Consider the following 24,925-nt stretch of genomic DNA (forward strand, 5'->3'; position numbering starts at 1 on the left):
GTCTTAGCATTTAGGAGTGTGTAAGGTGGAATAAGATTAGTTCTAATAGCTAAGCGTCTTAGGGATGTTGTTAGTGAAAACTATATTATACCTACAATTTAGAAAAGGCATCTTTTGACTGAGTACCTGGTGGTGTGCCTGTTATGTCTAGATTTCAGTTTTGTTTTGGTTTATGGTCATATCATAATGGTATAATATAATAAGTCCTGTGCTGTGGCCTAGAGCTGGAGCTCTCGCCTCACAATCAGGAGGCTGTGAGTTCAATCTTAGGTAGAGGCTAATATTTGGAATAGACTCTCCTGCTCGAGCAGGGGGTTGGACTAGATCAGTGGTCGCCAACCAGTGGGCTGGGGACCAGTGGTAGTCCGCAAGAAAGTTTTGGCGGTCCACAGAGAAATATCACCACCAAAGCAATTAATCCAGGCTGCATGGGAACACAAGGCTGCGCCACCCACATGGCCTGCAGGAACACAAGGCTTGTGTCACTTGCATTGTGAACAACACGAGGTAGTGAGTGGGGAAAGGGCAGAAGGGGGAACTTGCCCCACTCACGCAACGCGCCTGGCCTGGCCATCGGGCTGCATCTTTCTGCTTCTTTCTTCTGCTTTTGACTGCATTCAAGGAAAGCAGCAAAAATCTTTCTTTCTCTCCCCCAAACTCTTCCAGAAATGAGTCTTTGGGACCCTACAAGGCATCCTGCTCCAAGAGGCTGTGACAAGTCTCACAAAGACTCATTTCTGGCAGAATTTGTGGGAGAGAAAGAAAGACTTCTGCTGCTTCTGCTGCTTTCCTTGCATGAAGCCAAAAGTCTCTCTCTCTCTCTTTCCCCCTGAAAACAGCTGGATACAGTATCCTGCAATCCCAAATAAAGAATGATCGATCGGTAGGAAAATGGGCTGGGGGATTTTCCTGTAGATTTTTTTGGGGGGATTTTCGCAGGGTCTCTGGTCTGTGGGATTTAAAATTATGAGTTTGGTGGTCCCTGGGGTCCAAAAGGTTGGCGACCCCTGGTCTAGATGATCTCCAATGTCCCTTCCAACTCTGTTGTTCCATGTTCTAATAAACTCTCAAAATGGTAGAAAATGCTGCCTCTAACAAATGCTCACAAACAGATGCAGAAGAGGGAATATAATAGACCATACCAAACAGATTGTAAGTCAGTTAAGATACTTTTATCAGAAAAAAAAGTAATCATGTGCCTGCCATGTTCAATACATGCTGACTGTAACCTTGACATTTCACTGTTTTCTACTCTTTTCAGACCATTGCTCTTTTCTGGAAATTCAGTATCCTTATTTGTTTGTTCCTGGCCATTCTGAATGTTGGCAGCTCTTTGAAATGTTCCCCATTTTGACCCTCCTCCTTTGCAAACTGGTCATCAAAACAGAGGACAGGACTGTTTGCATGTGACATTGAATATACATGTGTTCACCTTTCCTACCATTTTGCTTCTGCTTATAATGCTACTATCATTTCAGTTTTGTCTCTCCACATCTTGGAGTGTTCATGATGAATGATTAAACTAAAACATCTAGAATGTTCATGGTCTTAGTGCTACTGTTACTTCAAGATTATCACTCAAACTCATCTCCACATTATTGTCAATTATACTTAGACAGATAGATAGTGTGGGGGGGGTAGAGAGAGAGAGATCCTCTGATAAGTTGGTCAAGCATTAATTATTTTCAGCCAATATAATCAATTGTGAATAGAACTTGCCTCAGGCACTGCAGTCTCAAGGCATAGATAGCTAAGAGACAGTGTGGTCTAGTGGTTAAGGCACTTGGCTAGAAATCAGGATACCATGAATTCAAGTCCCACCTTATCCATGAAAGCCAGGTGGGTGATTTTGGGCCAATCATTCTCAGCCCAACCTACCTCACAAGATTGTTATCGTAGGAATAATATGAGAAGCAAAGTGTGTTGGATCTATTTGCTGCCTTGAGTTATTTATAAAATAAAAAAGGCAGGATGATTAAATAAAGAAAGAAACAAAAACATAACATAGTTACCGTCTGGCCTCTAGAATGGCCAGAAACACATCTTCAGCATCTAAATGTGTAGCATAAAAGAAGGAAGTTTAGCCATTTAAGTGACTTCTTTGACATTCACCATCCCTTCCATCTCACAAATAATAATTGGCTGACAAAAGGTCAGGACAATTGCCTAAGTATGTCTAGTTTTATTGTTTCATCTATATGTGATCGTAAAATGTGACCTTAGTCAATGAACAGAAGAAGGGAGAGCTAATATCTGGAAAAGAAGAACTATGGAATAACAGAGGCCAAGTTTAGCTGGGAAATGAAAGCTATACTAGGAAATGGGCTATGGAACAATCAGGATAATTTTGTTATTGTAAATGAAGTAACACAATGTTTTATGGCAAAAATATTAACCTATTTTATGTAGATCAAAAAAACAAAAAATGATTGCCACAGATTTTAAACGACACCAAAGGTTGATCTCCAGAAGAGTTCTTTTTTTTTTTTTTAATACTGATCAGCTTGGCTTCTTTGTTAAACAGCTGGAAGAATAAAAAATTAGCTCAAGCTTTGTAAGTTGAAAGGACAAATTGCTACTGACATAGGACTACCCTATAAAGGGTAGTTAAAAGAAAATCAATTTTCTGAACAACAGAGCTAGTTTTCCCCTTACGAGCTAAATTTTACAACCTGGATTAAATGTCAGGAAGAAACAGAACAATGAGACAAATACCATCTTCCATCAAACAAATACTGAAAGAGCAGAGTCAGAAAGCAGAAGCCCATTTTCTTGAAACGCCTTTGTTAAAACTGCTCCTGGTTATCTACTGCAAGCTGAATTGAGTTTAAAAAAAAATTCTGAGCAGGTCTCACAGTGTTCACATTTAGACATTGTTACTTGCAATTGTTACTTGACAGAGACACTATGAACCTGATCTCTTTAAAAATGTGTTTGGCATAAAAGAACTCAAAGAAGAAATAAAATCTTTGGAGAAGGCATAAGGTTAAATTTGATGTACTGGTTTTGGAGCCAGGATAAGCATTTTACTAGTTTAGTTCTTATGTACTCCAAGAAACAGAGTTTAACTACTCTTATGCCTGGCACAGAAAGCAGCTTGAGTCTGTAATGAAATAACCCTATGATATGATAATTATAGAGTTAATGGTATAATACCAGTTTCAGCATGTAAAAGTGAAAAGCAGTTTGATTTTAAATTGTCTGATGAAACTTTCAGGTCCCCCTTGCTCCAAAAAGATATGATTTCAACAGGAATAAAATTGGCTGTATATAGTGGCTTCAATGTGTTGGATTTTTTGTTTGTTTGTTTGTTTAAAGATACGTGGCCTTCCATCTTGTCATCATGGGTGATTAACAACTTAACAACAGCAATAATAATATTTAATCAGAAGCGGGAATAAAACCATAAACAAACATCAACATCAGCATGAACATCTCACAGGTTTTGAATAATTCTGACTCCATTGACACTCCAAAGTCTTATTCAAGGCCATCAGGGCTTGGGGTAATCTGATTAGTGGAGTATGATGTGCCAAAGAGCAAGGATCATGAAAAAAAAAATGTTTTCTTCTTGAATCCACCAGATGGTACCAATGGGTGGAACCAATAGCAGACATAACTGGGATAAGCACACAAACTGGGGAGAAGTGGTCCTTCAAATAACCTGGCCCTGTGTTACCAGCACCTTGAATTAAATCTGGAAGCAAACTAGTGACCAGTGCAGTTCGTAGAGAACAGTGATATAAAATGTGCTGAACAAGGGGCCCACACTCCTGCACTTTTAACCAGATGTAACTTCTGGATGCTCTTCAAGGGCAACCCCATGTAAAGTGTATGGAGTTGAAGCATGATCCTATATTTTTATTCAATTACTGCACCTTAGACTGCCTGGCATGCCTTAATCATGCTGACTTGCTAGAGTTATTTCTTCTAGATGTTTCCATGAAATAAGTACCAGAAAAATGCAAGTGTCTTTTGTCTGAACAGTAGAACATTTACAATACTGACAATAAAGATAGGACATTTTTTTTATAAAAAAAAAAACACCTCTCTATATCTCCAAAGGAAGTTCAATAACCAAAAAGAAAACCAATGACGCCTGAGTGATTGCAGTAAGTAAAGACAGAGGGGGAAATTGCACAGCAGGATGGTTAAATGTATTGGGAATGTGAATGTGTTTGATAGTGCCACAGATAATTGAACATTTAAAAAAGAAAGAAAACACTTGGACTATTTTTTGAGATACATGAGATTTTGCTGAAATCTGTTTTACTGAGTGTCCTAGAAACCAAGTGTAGGATTTATTGAGAAGATTAACTGTCCTCCCTCCCAAACTCACAATTCAGTTCTGCAACACAAGTAAAAATAATGCAAGATGATTTGACACCTAAACTATTATTGATGGCAGAGAATTTCATGTTTCATTAGCACAAGCAGAAAAGGTATAATCCATTGCAACATATGTGGTATAAATTTAAAATCTGTCTGTTCGTTTCAGATTTGGCAAATGATTGAGTGATTAAGAGATTGATTACTCTATGGAATTTTGAAATAAAACATTCTAAAAACAGCTTTTAACAGACAGTTTTAGCAATGAATAGAGCATTTGAAACTGATACCTCTGCAGAAATTGTTACTAGAGATATTATGAAGCTGCAGGCAAGAATGAAATGTGATTAAACTTGCATTAGACAGTAACTACAGACAGACAGTAACAGGTCAAAATGAACTGTGCTTTCATTGTGGTAGAGGCAGACCATAAACCAGGTCAATGCAAAGTTAAAAGAGAAATCTGGAGAAAGTGAAAGAAAATAGGACATATTCAGTGATCCTGTCACTCAGGGAAAAACATTTGCTTTACTGACTGGAAACCCTTTATGGACTTTACCCTTTATGCTGAAAATGAGGAGGGAAACTTGTGGTTCTGGGTTTTGACAATTACAATACGAGGGGAACCACAATATGATTATAGAGCGAGAGGATAAAAGACAAATGCATTTATAAATGTTTTACAGAAAATCAGAAAAGGTGTCTTTATTTTTTTATATATTTTTTTTATATTTTGCTTATGTCTTTTCTCTTATTTCTGATTCATTTAACCTTTTTTTTTAATTTGTATTTTTTATTTGGTAAAAATCTCTTCAATAAATATTAATTTAAAGAAAGGAGAAACAACCATTTGCCAAAGATAAATAAACCTGTTGTTACTTTAAACCTGTTGTTACTCGTTATTGAAGTATGTACCTTGATAGTGTACAATTAGATTATTGTATTTATTGATGGATTAGGTATCCCTGTGTCAGCTTTGGAAGCCATATTGAGATCTGATGCTCCCACACTTCTCCATGAATCCAGTTCCTTGGGCTGAGTGCCTAGCCTCCATCTTTCCCCTGCAGCTTCCATCGCTTGCGCAAATTCTTCAGAAGGAGGGCACAGGATCTCAGTTAGTTCTCTGGTGCCCGTTCCTATCGCTCCTTCTATAGAATTGTATTGTCATTCAATTACTCTGGTCTGTCTGTATATAATTCTTTCAGACTTACTGAAGTTGGTTTTATTCTAGACAGTTCAGTAAAGCAAGCATTAGAATAGCTTTTGCCTGATTTAAGGTTCTGACTTTTTTTAATCAGTTCGAAAGATACAATGGTAGCCATCTCAGATGAAGAAAATGCCACACTCAGTATCAGTTTAAAAAGCATGTTCAACAGATAGGCAGGCAGGCAGGCAGGCAGAGAGACAAACAGACTGACAGAGAGATAGGAAAGGACAGATTATTTTTTTTAAAAGAAGAAGAATCCTTCTAAAACCCATTTAAGAGGAAACAGAGACAGAATACACTGCATTTGTTCAACATTTTGGAATATTGTCCTATCTGTTTCTTTATACACTGGTACCTTAGCACTCATCGTTAATTGGTTCTGGGAGGCACAATGAGTACCAAAAACAATGAGTATGAATCACCTTTTTCCCATAGAGAATAATGTAATGAGTCACAAGACAGCTAATTCTAGCTTGTGCATCGAGTACCAAACAAAATTTTGAGTACTGGGACAAAATTTTCATGTCAAAATGCATTGAGTACCAAGTCTGATGAGTTTCAAAGCACTTGAGTACCATTGTATTTTTTAAAAAAAACTGGGCTTGAAAAGCCACCATCAAATCTGTTTCCCAAATTGGGAATTTCGTTTCATTTTTAGAAATGAAAAAAATCTCTATCTCTGTCTATCTCTACCTCCCCATATCCCTTTCCTGCCTTTTTATTTATTTTTGGCCATAGAAAGCACTTGAAGGCAAGACTGGATCTTCTAAGAAAGAATCCACTGAAACCAGTCTCTCCACTGATGTCTCCATATTAGAAAAGGGCTGTTAGCCCTTATTTCAATGAAGGCTTCTGTTCCTTTTGAGCAATACTGAAAAACTGTCAAATGGAATGACAAGTGCTTTCAATTGCTGCAGAGAAAGGAAGAAAAGACTTTAGCATCTTTAAGAACTTTTTAAAGCCCTTCCTAGAACAAGTCACAGTGTATCAACATATAAGGATAAACTCACCGGCTCTTGAAAGATCTGATCTTCAGTTATTTTGTTTTATTCCACCCAGTTCTCCATCATCAGACTGTTTGTGAATGTGAATGTGCAAGCATTCTCTTCTATAATGTCTATATATTCAAGGGACTTAATCAGCCTGACAGTGTCTTTATGAAACTTAACTATCATTTCATTCCTGAGTAGACCAATGAGTAATCATTTAATCAGAATGATGGCAACGTTTAGGCCATTTCAATGGCAAGTGGTCCTATTTCCTTTTATGGTAAAATAAGGGTGAATTATACCATTGTTAAATGTGATGTATCAATACGATAATTGTATTAAGTATATATTTTCATTCTCATTTCATCAAAGGCAGAATTTCACAATTTTCTTTTCTTGACACTTAAAAGAAAAATATATAATGGAGAATTTGTAAAAAGCATACCCACTGGCAGCAATCACAAATTAAGATTAAGACAAGAGAACCTTCCATGTATTTTGCTTCATTTGCTTGAAATGAAACATTTAATTAAAAAAACAGAGAGAAGAAATGGAATAAAGAGGAGAAAATTATATCTCCATGCTCTCACCCACTCCTCCCCAAATCAGAGGAAATTAAGGGTTTTTAAATAGTATATGAAATGTTTTTAATTTAAAAAAGATATTGTGCTTGAAATTCTATGAGTTTGCAGTGCCATGTTTCAAGTTCAAAACATCTCTTCTAGCAGCTCAAAACACTTCCAAAAAGGTCAACAATGTTAGAACAAGCCTTGTAATACCCTAAAAACCATTTCAAGCTAAAAAGCATAATGAATTTGAAATGTTTTTTACATCTTTATTTTAAATATCCAAATCCAGTGATTATGACTGGCTGTAACTCTCTTCAAAAACAATAAATGAATAATCCAGTTCATAGCCCAAGTAAACCTCAGACAGCTTATTTCTTTAAAACAAGATCTAGAAATTAGTATTTGAAGTGTGTCATTTCATCCATCTTGTCCTTATGTGACAGGGGCCCTTTCCTCCATCTTAACCCTAACAGCATTTTTGATGGATGCACTTACAAATCTTTCATGAACATTTTGAAGAGCAGACAATGATCTGTAGGCTATTTCAGAACAGGTTTTGTGGTGAAGGAATTTTTTCACCTAATTACTTTTCATGTTCAGAAAACCAATGCAAGCAATCTTCTGAGGATGATACATCTTATAGATCCTATAAGGATAACTGTAAACACAACATCCCAACTCACATGTGTTCCTTGCCATGTTGTCTTACCCTTTTTACAGCTGTCTCAAACTGCCCAAATGATGCCCATTACCACTTTACAGTACCCCATTTGATAAGAATGGTCTCTAACAAATGGTTTTTTTTCCAACTTTCACAATGCACAATGCTTAGACACTGCTTTTTTCTGATTCCCTTTTTTCAATCCCCTGTACTATAGCTTACAATAGCTCTGGGTTTTAATACTTCAACATGTCACTGTTCTAGTCTTTTATCTACGCTAACAATAGTAGATAGAGCTTCTTTTCTATAGATGGCTTGGGGAAATATGTCAGTATTTCTCAAAAGAGGAGCTCTCAATTTTTTATAGCAACCTCCCTTGGCACTGACCATACTTCTCCATACTCTTAATTACTATTTTTTTTTAAAATGTGCTTTTATTCTTTTATGTATCAAAGTAAAATACTAGCGTCTTCCCAAAGACAAAAACGCTAGAATGATAAGCCAAATCCTGGAGTCTAGAGAGAATGGTTGGGTGCATTCTCATCAGATTGTTCAGAGAAATCATGATTTTATGACTGGCCATTTAACCACAGAAGCCATTTTTGTGGTTTCGCAACTCTCCTCCCTGCCAATTGAAGACACACTGTCAATGTTACAAATGTGCCATCTGAAAAATACCCCTTACTTTAAAACCATGCAGGCATTTATACAGATAAGTTCTTTCTACTCTAAACCCAATCAATTTCTTTTTAACTTTCTATGGTGATGTGGGGGCAAAGGATTTGTTTTAATACAATATTAAAGTATAAAAGTAGATCAACTCTAGTAAGGCTGTGTTGTTTGGCTTGCAGAAATCTGGATAGACATAGTATAGATGCAGTGAGATTCAGAAAACTTAGCCAATCTGTTTTTTTGTTTTTTTTTTGGCCCAGACATCTAAGCCTTATAATTAGGAATTTAATAGACTAAAGCATTTACTTCCATGATTATGTTCCACCTGCCAATTATGGTCCTTTTCTTTAGTATTCTTAAGTTAGTTTAACTCTTAGTTTAAAAGAAAATTTGCATCCTTTTCAGATTTTTTTTAATTGCCAGTGGGTAATCCCAGATAAGATACATTTGTTTATTTGTTTGTATCCCACCTTTATTATTTCTACAAACAATCCCTAGGCCAACACTTCCTCCTCCTCCTCAACAGCCCTGTGAGATGAGTTGGGCTGATGGAGAGTTGACTGGCCCAAAATCGCCCAGCTGGCTTTCATGGCTAAGACATGTTTTGGTCCTAAAATCCAGATCTCTGTATAATCGTACCAGTTATGCTCTACCTTTGTCACTTTGACATACCCAGTGTTTGCTGATTCTCTTTTTTTTATCTCCAGGAATATGCCAGATGTATCCCCTTTTGCTTCTATTTTGAATTCTGGGCAACTATTTTTTTCTGCAGAAGGTTTCAGCATGGTTCCTGCCACCACCACCTCAATCATCTTTATTAAATATTATAACGGAAGGGGGAAGCTTTAGCTTACTGGCAAAACATTTGCTGTTTTGATATTGAAAATCAATATCATTTTCAATAAATCTGAAAAAGATGTTTGCCTAAGATCCTGATGAGCATCATTTAAAATGACTCAGTTGCCCTGGATACACAAGGCCCCAAATGTGGAAATAATCAATGAATGGAGGGAAAGGACATGGGGACACTACTCACTGATTGCATGTCTAACCTGGTAAATGTAATCAGATTGTTGGGATGAAGCCAAAATTTCAATGCTAGTCCACCTGCTTTTAAATTAAATGTTTGGCATCTCTGTGTGAAGCTAAGAATAGATTATTTCTTGAATGGGTGTACATAGGCCATGGTGAATAAGTTGGTCTGGAATTTAATACATTTCAAAACAGTTGAATAAAGTTTTGAGAGACTAGTTTTCTGTTATGTTCCTGCCTCAAGAACTTCTTCACATGAAGAGGAACTGGGATCCTAAGGACCAGAATATATTTCAGGACGTTAGAAACTATTTTGAGCTATCAGTGGATCCCACTTTTCCTGCCTCACATCCAGCAGATTCTGACCATGAATGAAAACTACCTTCACCTTGGTCTTCATGATACTACTGGCTGGAGGTGAAGCATTAGAAGATAGAAAGACATAAAACTGCTTAGCTACAGTGACTGTAGCAAAACAAGGGTGACATCTTAAGGAATAATCTGCTAAGGAAGACAAACCTGAGCAGAACCAGTTGTGCTCAAGCAGAGGCAGTTGATATTTGGGCTACAACCTGGACACAGCTTTCCGAGTTGTTGGAATATTGAAAATCAGGTCTTTCTTATTTTTGGTTTATTGATTGATAATGCCAATAATTGTAACAATAATTATAGATACAATCAAACCTTTTCTTTTTACTTTATTTATTTACTGAGTTCCCTCTATATCTGCACCTTCTGATGCTATTCTGCTATCAGTGAGTCTGCTTTTGAGGTATCACCCACCATAAGATTGCCTAGATGGATTTAATATGGCAATAATTTAGATTAATTTAAGGTGGGGATATTTTCTGGTGCTTCCCTCACTTGTTTACCGGGGCACTTTGTAAGACCCCTGAAAACCTTGTTCAGAAAGTCAGAGGAGTGGCATGGAAAAGGGGCTTAAAGGAAATATTTAATAATTGGGAAAGAAATTCTCCTATTAGTAGAGCACCTGTTCACAAAAGTATTCAATTTGAAAATGATCTCCTTTCCTCTGCCTTCTCATTCAGAAGGAAGTCTTGGCCATTTCTGTAGCATTGTATAAGTTGTAAGAGCTGTTGTGAAAACATAGAGAAAGAGAAATTAGTACCCTAGGCCACATTATGCTGACCCAGTATTGATTGCTACCATATATCTTCCAACAGAACCGTGCAAGCATACTATTGGCAGAAGATCTTTGCAGTTGATGTGATAAATGTGCAGAAGACATAAGGCAACAAGCATGATTTCAATCCACTTCAATGATTTAGTCAAAAAATATGATCATTTTAATAAGGCCCGCAAAATGTAGGTTCTTATCTTTAATTAGCTTTTCTTAAATAATTAGCTGCATGTCCATGCATATGTATACATTTTTCCATAAACATCATTATCTTCAGACAGGATTTTTCTACCCCTCCTTTCAAAGTAGTTCAAGACTTAGAAATAAACTTTTTATATTAAATTCAAAGTCATGTGTGAAACAAACTTGGTTTCTCTATATACTCTAGTCTTCTCTTTCTATCCACCCTAATTTTCATATTTGCTGACAACTCTTACAGCCTCAGATAAACATACATAGACATCTCACACATATACTATAAAAAGAAGGAAACATATCTGATCAAGCATAGTTCATGTTATAAAATTGCTACAATGATTGTTTTATTCTCAATAGGAATGTTCTACATAATCATTTAAGTAGAACATTCTACTGAGAAGCTATTCAGAATTGTCGAAGTGTATCTCTTCTCTTGAAATTTAACAATGTTTAAGAACCTATACAGTCATTCCAGTCTTTGAAACCATCTCTTCCCATAGGTTTCTAACATATACATTTATTAGCTGATGAATATTCATATTATGGTTTCTCTTTATAGTCCACATTTCATTGTAACATCAAAATCAGATGTGTCAAAATTGGCCATGAGAACAAAAGTTGCAGACAGTTTCAAAGCTCTAAGGCACCCTCTTCCAAATTCTCCTTATTAGCACATTTATATACACAACTACTACATTTCAGGTGAAAAGGCTACATGTTAAATGCGAACTTGTGTAAGTATAGTCTGATTCCTCTTTTCATTTTTCTTTGAAGGTTGAAAAACCACTGAAGGAAAGTGAGGAAGCAGCAAGGGGAGGGTTTCCCAGCTTCAATTACTTTAAAACAATATCGAACAATAATATCAACTGAAGTTGCATGCACTTCCTGTAAATAGCAGAAGAAATGCTTTTCATTTCTTTTTGAGAACAAAACAGAAATCATACGAAAAATGTGATGATTACTTCTACCAAAAGTAAAAGCAGCTGCTGGAACACTGAATCCAAATGGGGTTAGAGAATTAGAAGCACAGAAATATCTGTACCCCAAAACCACCATTTTGTCTTAATTGGCCATTTTTATCTTAAGCTGCTCTGCTGTTGCTGTTATTTCTTACCTTCCTGCTGTTTTATACATCATCCCTGTTCAACAGATTGCCTCTTTCATTGTGCAAAGTACAATAGAGGAAGCATCACCTGGGGTTCCATTCCTATTTTCTACAAATGTCTATTCTCTTCCAAAAAACAACAACAGATTAAGGATTCTCTGTGTTAACTATCCATAGTACTGTTTCCACTGGCTCTGGCTTGCCTTTTGATGTAGTTATAGGGATATATGCAATGTATGTAAATTCTTACTTGCTAATTATGTTTCTCTATTCCTGCTTTTGCCTGCTTTCTATCCTGTTTTGTCAATTAATTTTAAGTTTTCTGATGTTTGAGCAATATTTCTTGTTAGTTGAATTGTGGGGTATGCTTACATGTTCTGATCTGTATATAGAACTGAGATTGTGGGAGGAAACTGACATTTATTGATGATAAATTTCCAGAATCCCCAAAGCAATTAATAAAAGCTTTGAAAAGAAGGGGAATGATGCAAAATCAATAGATGGGTCGCATAATGCCACAGCTTTAGTGAAAACAGTAAAAGACTGTTTTCCATGCATTTACATTTAATGCATACAAGGGATGAGGTAAAAGGAAATCTGGTGTCTGTGTTCAGGTTTGGCCTTCAGAATAAGCCAGTTATTTTAGTATCCATAGATGTGTTTATCTGAGGACAGAATGTGGATCACTTTGTGCGGCATCAAGGACCAAAATGTAACATGAACACCTGGAAAACATTCAAGTGTACAAAATATTTTTTTAAAGTACAGAGCAGGTTTTTCTTCCCTACTTGCCCATATGAACTCTCACATTAGAATCCAAACTGTCACTTAATGCTATTGGGTAGCCTAAGCAGTAGATATTTTCTAAATTCTAAAAATATTGATATTTTGGCAGCCTTAAAGGGAAGGTACCTCATACAAAAAATAAGAAAAGTCATAAAGAAAACATCCCTGTATAAATCTACTTTAATAACTTCCCTCTGGCCATATTAAGCTATCATCTAACATTTGGAACAAAAGGTAGAATGTATACACCTTAAATTTTCACATAATCTTATTTATTAGACCTTTTTTTTTCAAGACTGCTGTTATGTTGCTATTGTTGGAGCTGAATAAAGCTTATGTATGAAGCAAACAAAAGCTGTTATTCAAAATTCATCATATCTGAAAGGAACTGAGGGTTGGGTTTTTGTTTTGTTGGTTGCTTGTGTGAGAGTCAATTGTTATCTAATTTTGTATTTCCAGGAAATTTTCCAATGTAAGCTTACCTACTAAGAAAGGATAGTAGTTCTGTGATAAAAGTTCATTTGCCTCCCAAACAACTTTACATCCAGGTTTAAATTTACAGGCTTGTCATTCCAGGTTCAGGTTCCGTGACCTCCAATAAACACAGTACATGCAATTACCCTTTTGTGGATCTAAATTCTTCATATTTATCCTTTTCAAACATTTAATTTAAAATGTAAACATCAGGCAATGGTAAGGACACTCCCACAGAGTCATTATATTTCCCCCATACTGTAAATCAGCTACAGGGTTTTATTTATGATGCAAAGATGGAAGGAGAGAGATCAGGAACTATGCACTACCCTCTGTTTCACTAATTTCTACCATTTTCAAAGCTATAACTGTGGTTATTATCATTCCCTATCCATCTTATCATTTCAGCTAAATCCAAGCAATGAAAATTTTATAGCGCATCCCTAATTGTGCATCAGACTGGAACTGTTCATACAAATTCCAAGCAATTATAAGCCTTTCTGGGCAACACTGGCACCAAATATGAGATTAAACGCTTGTAGCAGCAAGCCAGATGGGAAATACAGATAAAAAGAATTCAGTTCCATGAGAATGCTACCAACATTACAGTAGCATTCAAATTAAGCTGAGAGAGAAATATTCTTGTTTGTGTTTGCTGCAGTAACAAAGATTAAGCAATATTAAGTTACAGGCTCAAATGTTGGGACTTGGGAGTAAGGACGCTGGGTATTTCTGGAAGCTGTAAACAATTGGAAATAAATGCCAGGCCTCTGCATTGCAGAGCGGTGTTTCCCCTTATCAAACTCAAACACAATTATTTCTTTTTTGAAATTTATCTTGACAGTGTATTTTTTAAGGGCAATAAGGCTGCCCACTCAAGGTCACAGGATGGTTAAGCGTGGTTTTAAACTGCAGGGCATTTTATACATCCTGGGGCTGCCTTTGGATTGTGTCAGAATTAAAAAAAGAAAATATTACTTTAACATGAGTACAGCCAAGAATGACTTCAGAACATCTCACTCATTGCTTGGGGATGAGATGAACGCAACATCATATTATTGACGGGCCTCAAATACCCCATGAACTCCTGAATTTACTAATAGAAGAGAATATTTTGTAGCTCAGGGTTGAACTGGGGGGAGTTCTCTGAGATTGGTTATTTTCTTGCAGACTTTTCATTACCCAACTAGGTAATATCAACAGGGCTAGACAGGAATGGAGTTTGCTCTCTGTTTATATACAAGTGGCTTGCCCTGTCAGTGTTGGTGGGAGTGTTTTTAATGGTTTCTTAGGCTGTTGTTGACTGCACTGATGTTGTTACCTAGTTTGGTAATGAAACATCTCCAAGAAAACAACCATGCTCAGAGAGCACCAGGAATCCTGTAGTCCCACTCAAAGATCCATTTCACCACACTGATGAATATGTGCCAGTGAAGGATATTATTTTGGCCTCAGTGTGTCAAAAAATCAGAAAATGTCTAACTTGATTCTGCTGATATCTCTCTCTCTCTCTCTCTCTCACACACACACACACACACACAAAAGAAAAACAATTCTTTACCCCCCTTCCACTTTTAGGCCACCCTGAACAATGTCACTCAGAGGCCATGTCAAGACTGGGCCTGAAGTTGAGACCCGGCCCTTGAGACCCAGTGGTAGTGCCACCACTGCCAGTCAAAAGGTCATGTCATTGTCCCCAGAGCCCAGCACTCCCCAAGATCTGCAGCTTATCTTCACTTAGTGTTTTCTTTCTGTTGACAGAGGCTGCTCCGAGTCAAATGGCTGTAAAAGGATATAAGGCATAACTCCTAACTGAGAATCTATCTCTGTTCACCTCCAAAAGTAGTCACAGCTCTCTTGTTTAGTTTAATGTTCTTGACAGAACTACTTTTTCAGACCATCCCACAACTTATCCATGCCGAGAGCACCTGTCAAATAAATTATAGCAAAGGGCTTCTCAACCGTCTCTTAGTACATTTTAACCAAGGAACAAGGACTTCAGGTGACCCAGACAATTTGCCTCAAATTTCAAAATGAGATTTATTCTTCTTGTGCCAAATGTAAATTATTTCACTTCCATTGCATGTTAAAGATTCTGATCGGTTCAATGGCATTTATTCAAACCTTATCTAACGTATATCCTGCTGGTTGCTACAGTCCTGAACTTCAAACAAGGCACCGAAAATGATTTGGCTCTAAGGTATCAGGAAATAAATAACAAAAAGGGGGAGAATAAAATGCTGAAAATGAACAGTTTAATTGTCCTTTATTTTCTACTAGTACAGGTAGTTCTCAAGAACAGTTCATTTAGTGCAGAGGTCTCCAAACTTGGCAACTTTAAGACTTGTGGACTTCAACATTGCTGGCTGAGGAATTTTAGGAGTTGAAGTCCACAAGTCTTAAAGTTGCCAAGTTTGGGGGGGGCCTGATTTAGTGACAGTTCAAAGTTCCAACAGCATTGAAAAAGGACAATTTTTCACATGACCCCATGTCAAAATTCAGACGCTCGGGAACTGATTCACATTTATGACCATTGTAGGGTCTCAGTACGCTACACACTGTAGTGTGATCATCTTTTACGACTTTCTGACAATCAAAGTCAATGGGAAAACCAGATTCACTTCACAACTATGGCAAGAAATGTTGTAAAATGGAGCAAAATTTACAACAAATGTCTCACTTGGCAACAAAAATTTGGGGCTCAATTACGGTCAGAAATTAAGGGCTGCCTGTGTGTTATAGATTGCCTTTTCTCCTGTATCAGGAGAGTTTGTTTTGAGAAAGAAAAGTATGCAAAAATTAATGTTTGGATCATCCATCCTCAACATTGTTATTATGTTTTCATCAGGGAAAACTGGAGTCCTCCAGCTGTTAGCACTGAGGAAATGCTGGAGCAGTATAGAATGCTGGGGGTTGAAGTTCAGTCACTTCAGGAAGCTCACAACTTCTCTATTCCTCCTCCTATGCTTTGACCTCAATTTTAAACTCCATCTCATAATGAAGGAGGTTTCTAACTTCCTTCCAAGAAGGGAGCTTTTTCTCTTGGCTCGTCTGTCTTTCGGGACTGATAAGTACCTGGGTGAATTGACCATGTAATCTAGAATAATTTCCAACATAAATTTCTATGAGTCTGGCAGTAACAGAATCATACCCTTCATTCAAGGAAATCTGGTCTTATTTACTCTCCATCTCATTATGGAACTCAAATAAACCTCTCCATGTTCCCTGGGCCCCAGTTTGAAACCATAGCCTGGATGATGAAAGCTTTTGAATTGTGAGAAAATGCAGTTTTTCTCTATAAAGGGGGTGGGGGGGGAGTTGAAAGTCATGGATTTACTATTCACAAGCAGCTAAATGATCCAGCAGGAACAGTGCCGAGTTCATAAAATGTAGCACATTCTGACTATTATTGTTGGCTGAAAAACTAATCTGCCTTCATGTCTAGCAAAATAGTATACGAAATAAAAAGTGTCTTTGATAGTACATTGATTTTTTTAAAGAAATACCTATGAATCACAGTGTACTAATCCTAGGATATGCCAAATATTTAATAAGTCTAAGGAATAAAAAAGAATAAAACAGGCTATGCTTGGGAGAACAAAAATGCCTCGTATGGATACATTTCCAAGATAGTTTCCTGTCTCTGTTTCTTTTTATAGAATCACAATTTTTGTGCTAATTAAACTGAATTATAGACCAATATAGTGCTAAGTCTTGAAAGTTTACTTGTTGTGTGAAAGAAAGTTATGTTTTTCTTTCTCATTCCCAATGCGTTGTAAAATGTCTTTTGTTTTCAAGTGGCTTACTTTTATCCATCCAAGATGATGGAGGAGATTTGAATTGGACCGATGTTGTATTCTCTTATAGCTTTTCCCCTCCTAGATGGCCTAGACTTTACTGAGCTAAAAAAGCCCCATGGGAGAGGGTTTCCTATACAATTAACCAATTAACCTTGGGATCTGAGATTGAACAGTGAATTTAAGTGAAGCACAGGAAGCTATAGAGTAAGAGAGCTGGTTATATAGTGAAAGGGAGGGCATGCAGACATAACCCTTGCAATCTGCAAAAATCCCAGGCCAACACAAAGGTGCTGTTTCAAAAGGCAACAACACTTTATTTGTTTTTCCTTGGACGTTTGGCTTCTCACCCAAGAGGCTTCCTCAGTTGTGACTGAATGGTGGAGAATGGAAGGATTTATATTCCTTGTAATCATTTGGTCATTGGCTCTGTTTCTGAAGATTGTTGAGGCCACTTGGGGGTTTATAAATCCTTCCATTTTCCATCATTTAGTCAGAACTAAAGAAGCTTCTTGGATGAGAAGTGAACCATCTTCAAAGAAAAAACAAGAAAAGTCCAGTTGCCTTTTGAAAAAGCATCTTTGGGACAACCATGACCTGGATGACTGAGAATCTCTATATGCCTGGCCAAATTCACCAAGTTTTCTTTACTTTGGAAATGTAAATCAAAACACCTTCTTTTCTATCAATTTTTTTTAAATTAACATTACTACAAAATACCTAAAGCGTATCAAAAGAAACAATCATGTCATAACGCAACAGTATTATTTTAAGCAGTAATTATACTTTCAGGCATGCTGTAGATACTTTTCTGAGTGTTTTCCTATTCCTAGTAAACTTCTGGGAGCAACTCATGACTTAGTATCGAAGGATACTATGTTAGTTAGCAAGCATGGGCATCCCTGGACCATTGGAACTACAGCTACTAAGAAATGTAACGCAGACACAGCTTTGTCATAAGATAAGCACCCAACAACCCTACATATAGTCCTCAGCTTATGACTGTCATGGAGTCTACCCATAGCAATCATAAGTTGTGACAATAGCAAAGTGTGACCGATCCAATTTTGCAATCCTTTTTGTGGGGATTGTTAAGCAAACAACATGATCATAAAGCGACAATCACTGTCATAACGTGAATCAATTGTTTGCTATGGGCCAGTTTTGCAGGGAACCAGAAGTAAATGCTGGTTTTTGGCAAAGACATCATAAAATGCAGTCACATGACTGTGGGCTGATTACTGAGTGCCCAAAATGAAGTCACAAGACCCTGGGGGGAGAACTTTGGAACCAGGTGCTAAGTACCTCTGGGATGCTCCATTAGAAGTTCAAAGGATAACTCAACAAGTGGTTGTCATTCAAGGACTACCTGCATTAAAGTTTCACTGACATTCTTAACCATTTTGAATTTGATAAGGAGGAAAATGTTGAGATGTTTCACAGTACATTAATTTGTAGGTAGATAAATCCCAGAATGAAGCTAACATTACTGTGAACATTTAGGAAAAACCATTGTTTCCCCACCCCACATCCCTAAAACTCAGCTCATATTTTTAGACAAAGGGCCATACAAGTTTACAGAAATTGAGAGACTCATTCATTCATTCAGTGACTCAGAGTTTACTCACAAGTGCTAGGTCTCTAGTTAATTGTGATCGTAGGAGCCTTACCACTCCCAGGTCTCAGCCCTCAAACTATGTATGTGTAGGAGGGAAAGATAAGACAACACCAAGAAACAGATAAGGAAGTGGGAAACAATGTCTTTGAATGTACAACTATTATACACAAATAAGAGGGTTATCAATCACCTGCCAGGACTACAAGCTATGATAAGCAGTGCATTGTGAAGTGATTCCTACTTGGAATTGGCTTACACTTGTCCTGGACTCAACAGCAATCACACTAAGGTGGCACCTAATCCCAACAAATGCAAAAACCTTTGGAGGGAGACAAAGATTGTATGCCATTTGATGAACATTAAGACTTTTGTTTGTTAGAAGGACCAGCCGTCAAAGACATGTTTACATGGCTACAGAAAGGAAAGGTGAATGGCTACCATGAAGTATTTTATACAGGTATCCTTCTATGCTGTGGTATATCCAATCCTTGAAAAACAAAGATGTTGTGGCCACCATCTTGAATTTTTTGACACACATCCCCCTATTCAAAGCACAGAAAAATCTGGGCCATCACAAAGGATCAAACAAGTGTTTAGCTTTAATATTAATAACTAGGGGAAATGGAGGGGGCTCCATTTAATAAGAGAAATTTTGCATCTCGCACCCCTCTCCTTTTACAGACTCAGTATTTTTATGGGTGATATTTTAGCTCTGTTCTAGAAGATAGAAAGAATTTTAAAGCTTAAGAGTCTATGTGGTTTTTTTCCCTTTCAGGAAAGAAAAAAACAGAGCAATTCAAGGATGCCAACTCTCTGATTTTTCTTTCCATTGCTTTGGATTATCAACCTCAAACACAAACAGAACTATCCATTATTTTCACACTATTGGATAGGCCATTCTCTGAAAGGTTCATGTCATGGAAGTACATCAGAAGGAAGAGGTAGCTTGTTAAGTACAGAACATTTCAAAACACAACTTAAATTCTTCAAGTGGGAACGTGGAATGTATTCATGTTCGGTTACAGCTTCTGGCCTGATCAACTGCAGCGTAGTGTATAACAAGGTCATTAGTAACAGGCCCCACACAATGGAGAACATACATCAGCCAGGGAAAAGCAAACATCAGTTCAAAACATCACAATAACTTCCTGTACCTGTTCTTGTTTGCTTGCTGAGCTCTCAAACATTGTGAGTCTCTGAAATACATAAAAGCGTAACAGCTTGTGTCAATATTTGCCATCCAAAGTGAACAATTTTATTTAGCACGATAACTAGGCCTCCTGAACAAACACATCTTCTTGTAGGCTAGCATAACAACCAGAGGCTGTCCTGAAAAACAACTCACAATGTCTACTCATTCAGAGTGCATGGGACTTCTGGAAAAGCCTTGATAGGAGATTGAAATTTACACAAACAGACATATAGAAATGAGAGATTCTCTTCCATATTTAATTGTATTATATTTGACAATTAAATCCACTTTGCTAACATTCTTGGATAGGTATAAATCTACACAGGCTTTGGTTATAGATTTCAGGCAAGGCAAAATCCTAGCCTAAAATTGTCTTGATAAGTTTCTCTACTATGTGTTGGATGTATAAATTAGTACCTGCTGGGCATGTACAAATTATAAAAGAAAATTGTTGTTTTTTGAACTTGCTAACTGGCGAAGAGATCAGTTTCAGGAAAGTAAAACCATTAATATGCAGGAAATCAGTAACAATATCAAGGAAATCACTAGCCATTTACAAAGTGTGAAAAAAGAGATCCTGTTTTCTATCCCTTTTATGGGATAGAAAACGTTCAAAAGTTAAGCATTTCTACCAAAAATTCATCCACATAATGAAAGCTTCTCCTTCGTCACTCCAGGGCCACTTCCCATTGAGTGTTCAGACTGAAGAAACATAATGCTGAACTAAATGGGCTCAGTTAGCAGGACTGTGTTAGTACCATTTTACAAAACCCTATTGAGACCACACCTGGAATACTGCAACCAATGTTGGTCATCATACTACAAAAAAAAAATATTGAGACTTTGGGGGGGGAGGGAATCAGAGAATAGCAACTAAGATGATCAAACGTCTGGAGACTAAAACATATGAAGAATGGCTTCAGGATTTCTGTTTGGCTAGTCTAAAGAAAATAAGAATTAGGGGCTGCCCTAATTCTTTTTAATAATAGCAGTATTCCGGTATTTGAGGGGCTGCCAAAAAGAAGAATGGGTTAAACTATTCTACAAAACACCAGAGGACAGGAGAAGAAACAATGATTGGAAACTAACCAAAGAGAGAAGCAACCTGGAATTAAGGAGAAACGCCCTCACAGTGAGGACAATTAACTAGTGGAACAGCTTGCCTTCAGAAATTGTGGGTGCTTCCATCACTGGAAGTTTTAAAAAAGAGACTGGACAGTCATTTGTCTGAGATGGCATAGGTTCTCCTGCTTGATCAGGGGACTGGATTAGAAGATATCCAAGATCTCTTCCAGTTCTGTTCTGTTCTATTCTAGTTCTTCTAAGTAGAAGGAGTGATCCAGGCTGAGAGCTAAGGTTGGGGGCAGAGAATGAGGACTTCAGCTGGTTCTGTTTCTACTCGTGAATAAAGTGGAAAATCACTTGAAAATCAAAGAAGAAATCAGAAACATGACAACATGATTATTATTTTTAAAATCTCTTAAAATATGATTTGCCAATAAATCTTTAAGTTCTCCGGGTATCTCTGCATGGATCTAATAAGCAGTGAAGATGAACCAAAACATTGTGTGAAGGTTCATAAAGTATATGAGTTTCAAACTATATTACACATTTTCCCCTATCTTAGCCCATCATGTAGGCCAAATGTTGGCAACCCAAGCTTTTAATACATTTTACATTTCAATCTCCACCTGTCTCATCTAATCCAAAAATATTTAGAGGTATTAAGGTGCCTAGATAAAGATAGCAAAAAATGGGGAAAAAAATACTCCAAACCACTTGAGTATCTTATCTCAAAATTACTATGGATTTGTTGGGGGGGGAAATAACCTGCTAGTTGGGAGAAGAAGATATTTCATCCAAAGAAATATTTGCTTGTAATCACTAGTGGTCCTATATCTGATATCATCAACATCCATTGAGATTCGCTCTTGTGATACAGTAGACATCATCTGCTTTTTTTATATGTATATTAAAGTCATCTAGCATTCCAAAATGTAGGTAGTCCTTGATGTATGACCACAAAGCCCAAAATTTCTATTGCTGTGCGAGAAAGTTGTTAAGTTAGTTTTGCCCCTTTTACTACCCTTCTTACCACAGTTAAGTGAATCACTGCAATTGGTAAGTGAGTGACTTGGTGTTAAATGAATCTGTTTTCCCTATAAAATGACTTTGCTGGTTAGAAGGTTGCAAAAGATGATTTCATGAGCTTAGGTCACTACAACTATCATAAACACATGCCAGTTACCAAGTGTCAAAAACCTTGATCACATGGTCATGGGGACACTGTATTGGTCATAAGTGTGAAAAAAATGGTCATCAGTTACTTTTTTCAGTGCCACTGTAACTTCAAAGAGTCACTCAACAAATGGTTGTAAGTCAAGGACCAGCTGTATTATAAAAAGAAAGCCTTTTTTAAAAAAAATGAGCTAAGTTTGTAGGAGTAGAAATTCTGGACAAGGTTCAAACAAAAGGCAGAATGCCTCACTTATATAATTCTTTTAATTTATTTGTTGTTTTTTTCACCCTTATCTTGCCCTGGACCTTTATCTTTATTTGCCTTTATCAAGCAATAAATCTAGAAAGCCTATACTTACTTTTTACCATTTTTAGATGCAAGCCAGGTGAAGGCAGGGCAGGAGGGGAGGGAGCAACAAGGAGAGGCAGGAGTTGATACAAACCACAAAATCAAACCCATTTCCCGGTTTGCCAGAGATTGGAAAAGGTGGGACTATATTGCAAAATGAGAAAGGGGCATGCCAGTGAGAAGAAAGCCACAGTGTGGAAGACATAATGGAAAAGGCAGTAAAGCACAAATCTTTATAGCAAAGCTGCTAGAAGCAATCATTCTGGATGGATGGATGGACGGATGGATGGATGGATGGATGGATGGATGGATGGATGGATGGATGGATGGATGGACGGATGGACAGATGGTAAATATTGGGAGAAACCAAGCAAAACATTAGGCCTACCATTTTAAAAAATATATTCCTAGTGTGTTGCCAATACTATCTTTAAAAAGAATAATAATATTTTTAAATAGACAAATTCAGTGTCTGGGTCACAAAAATTAAACAATGCTTTTTGTTTCTTTATGGAAAAGTATCCTCAATTCTCTGCAATTACCTTGTGATACAGCTTTCCTTTTCTTCTCAACTTACATGGCTTTCTTAAAGGTTATTTTATTTTTTCCTTCCTGTGGACTTCAAATCCCAGAATCCCCCAGTCAGCTGGTTGGGGAATTCTGGGATTTGAAGTCCACAAGTCTTAAAGTTGCCAAGGTTGGAGGTCTTAGAGGTTTCCTTGTGGGTGTTTTATTTTTATCTTCATTTGCTTGGAATTGTAGTAAGGTAATTTTACACACACACAAGCACACACAGAAATTACAAGGTACTTTGACACCTCGTTCCTAGGAAACAAATGAGGAAGGCTTTGTTTGTTTGTTTTTTAAAAAAGTCATTTCTTTCATACATTTCATGCTTTTTTTTTCATGGTTTGTCTGAGCACCTGAACATTTGGTATCATCTGTCAGAGTTTATTCTAGCATGTCGATAGGCAGTGAGAAGAAACTGCAGTGGGAAAGATATTTGTGTGAATTTGGCCATATGGAGTTTCATAAATAGCTAGTTTATTTCTTTAAAAATAAATGGAAGCCTTGGGAGACAAGTACAAGCTGCTTTTAACATTTATAACTTTATCGTATTGTAATGTTGTGTCAGTTTTTCCCCAACTTCTACCACATTGAATTTGAACCATAACTCCCAGAACCCCCTAGATCCTAACACATCTATTGGATATACATGAGTCTTTCCCTACTCCCTCTTTCTTGTTAAATGCACACATAATTTTCTGCCTTTTAAAATTTTGCTATAGTTGGTTTCCCGAATTTCCTTCCTCCTTTTCCTGTTAATTTTTATTGTACCCTTTATCCTTCTTTTTTTTATCCCTTTCTTTTCCAGAAAAAAAAAACCTGACAAGGATAAACAAAACATTTTAAATCCCTTTCATTAATGCTTGGACAGATGCCAAAAATAATAAATTAGTAGTTTTTACAAGAAAAAATTCAGTGTAGAGTTACGTGGCTCCATTAATTCCCCACTTCCCCTCAGCCAGTCAACCTCACCTCTCTTCCCCATTCCTTTGCTTCTAAACTTTAATGCAGAGGTCTCCAAACTTGGCAACTTTAAGTCTTGTGGACTTCAACTCCCAGAATTCTTCAGACAGCATAGCTGTGTATATGTATATGTATGTCATTTCTGAAGTTCTGGGGAAGACTTCTACTACTTCTACTATTCTGAGAGGGTCTATGACAATTCACTGACACCAATTCACCATGGCCAACTCACCATTTCCAACTCACCCTGGCCAATTTTGCCACGGCTAACTCGCTGTAGGACAACTCACTGCAAAGCAAGAGTTACACTTATATCAAATAAATGATGAAACAGATTAAAGAAATAATGCAAACAGAGGGAGAAAATGAAGTCTGAATGACAAAAATTTAAACAAATGTTTATTTATTTTAAATAATTAAATTGAATTGATAAATTGTCCTGTGGTAAGTTGTCCCATAGAAAGTTGGCCATGGTCAGGTGGCCAAAGAGAGTTGGCTGTGGCAAGTTATCCCATTCTGATTCTGAGATTTAGTGATTAAAGTGGTTAAAGTATGGGACTACAGTTGTAAATGCAGAAATATTAGCCTCATTCTTTCCAAAGGGGAAGGTGCTAGTGGGTTATGAGTCACCGAGAGTTCGGCAATGTACAAATTTAATTAATAAATATGATGGAAGGAGAGCTACAATCAAAACCAAATATTCACGTCAGATTGCAAAATAAGCCTCATCCTGTTTTGAGGTATGAGATATTATTCACAGGACGTCTTCAACTTTAAGTAGGGATGGAGTAAATTATCGCCACTGATGGACAGCTAAGCTTTTTTCTTTTCTGGGGAATGCAGTAGGGCTCCTGAAAACAAACAAACAGATCCATAAATCCAGGCATTGAACTCCCCCTGTTTTATTTTTATTCCTTTTACAGGAATGTTGAGACAATCAAATGAAAGATTATCATTTCTGCAGAGTTTCCTACATTCATCTATATACGATAATCCTTCTAATACTTTTCTCCACATCTCTCATCCAAGAGATTAGCT

This window comes from Notechis scutatus, chromosome 2 (genome assembly GCF_049901735.1).
Source record: "Notechis scutatus isolate UNSWTSFEM ecotype Mainland chromosome 2, rNotScu1.2, whole genome shotgun sequence".
In the NCBI taxonomy this organism is placed as follows: Eukaryota; Metazoa; Chordata; class Lepidosauria; order Squamata; family Elapidae; genus Notechis; species Notechis scutatus.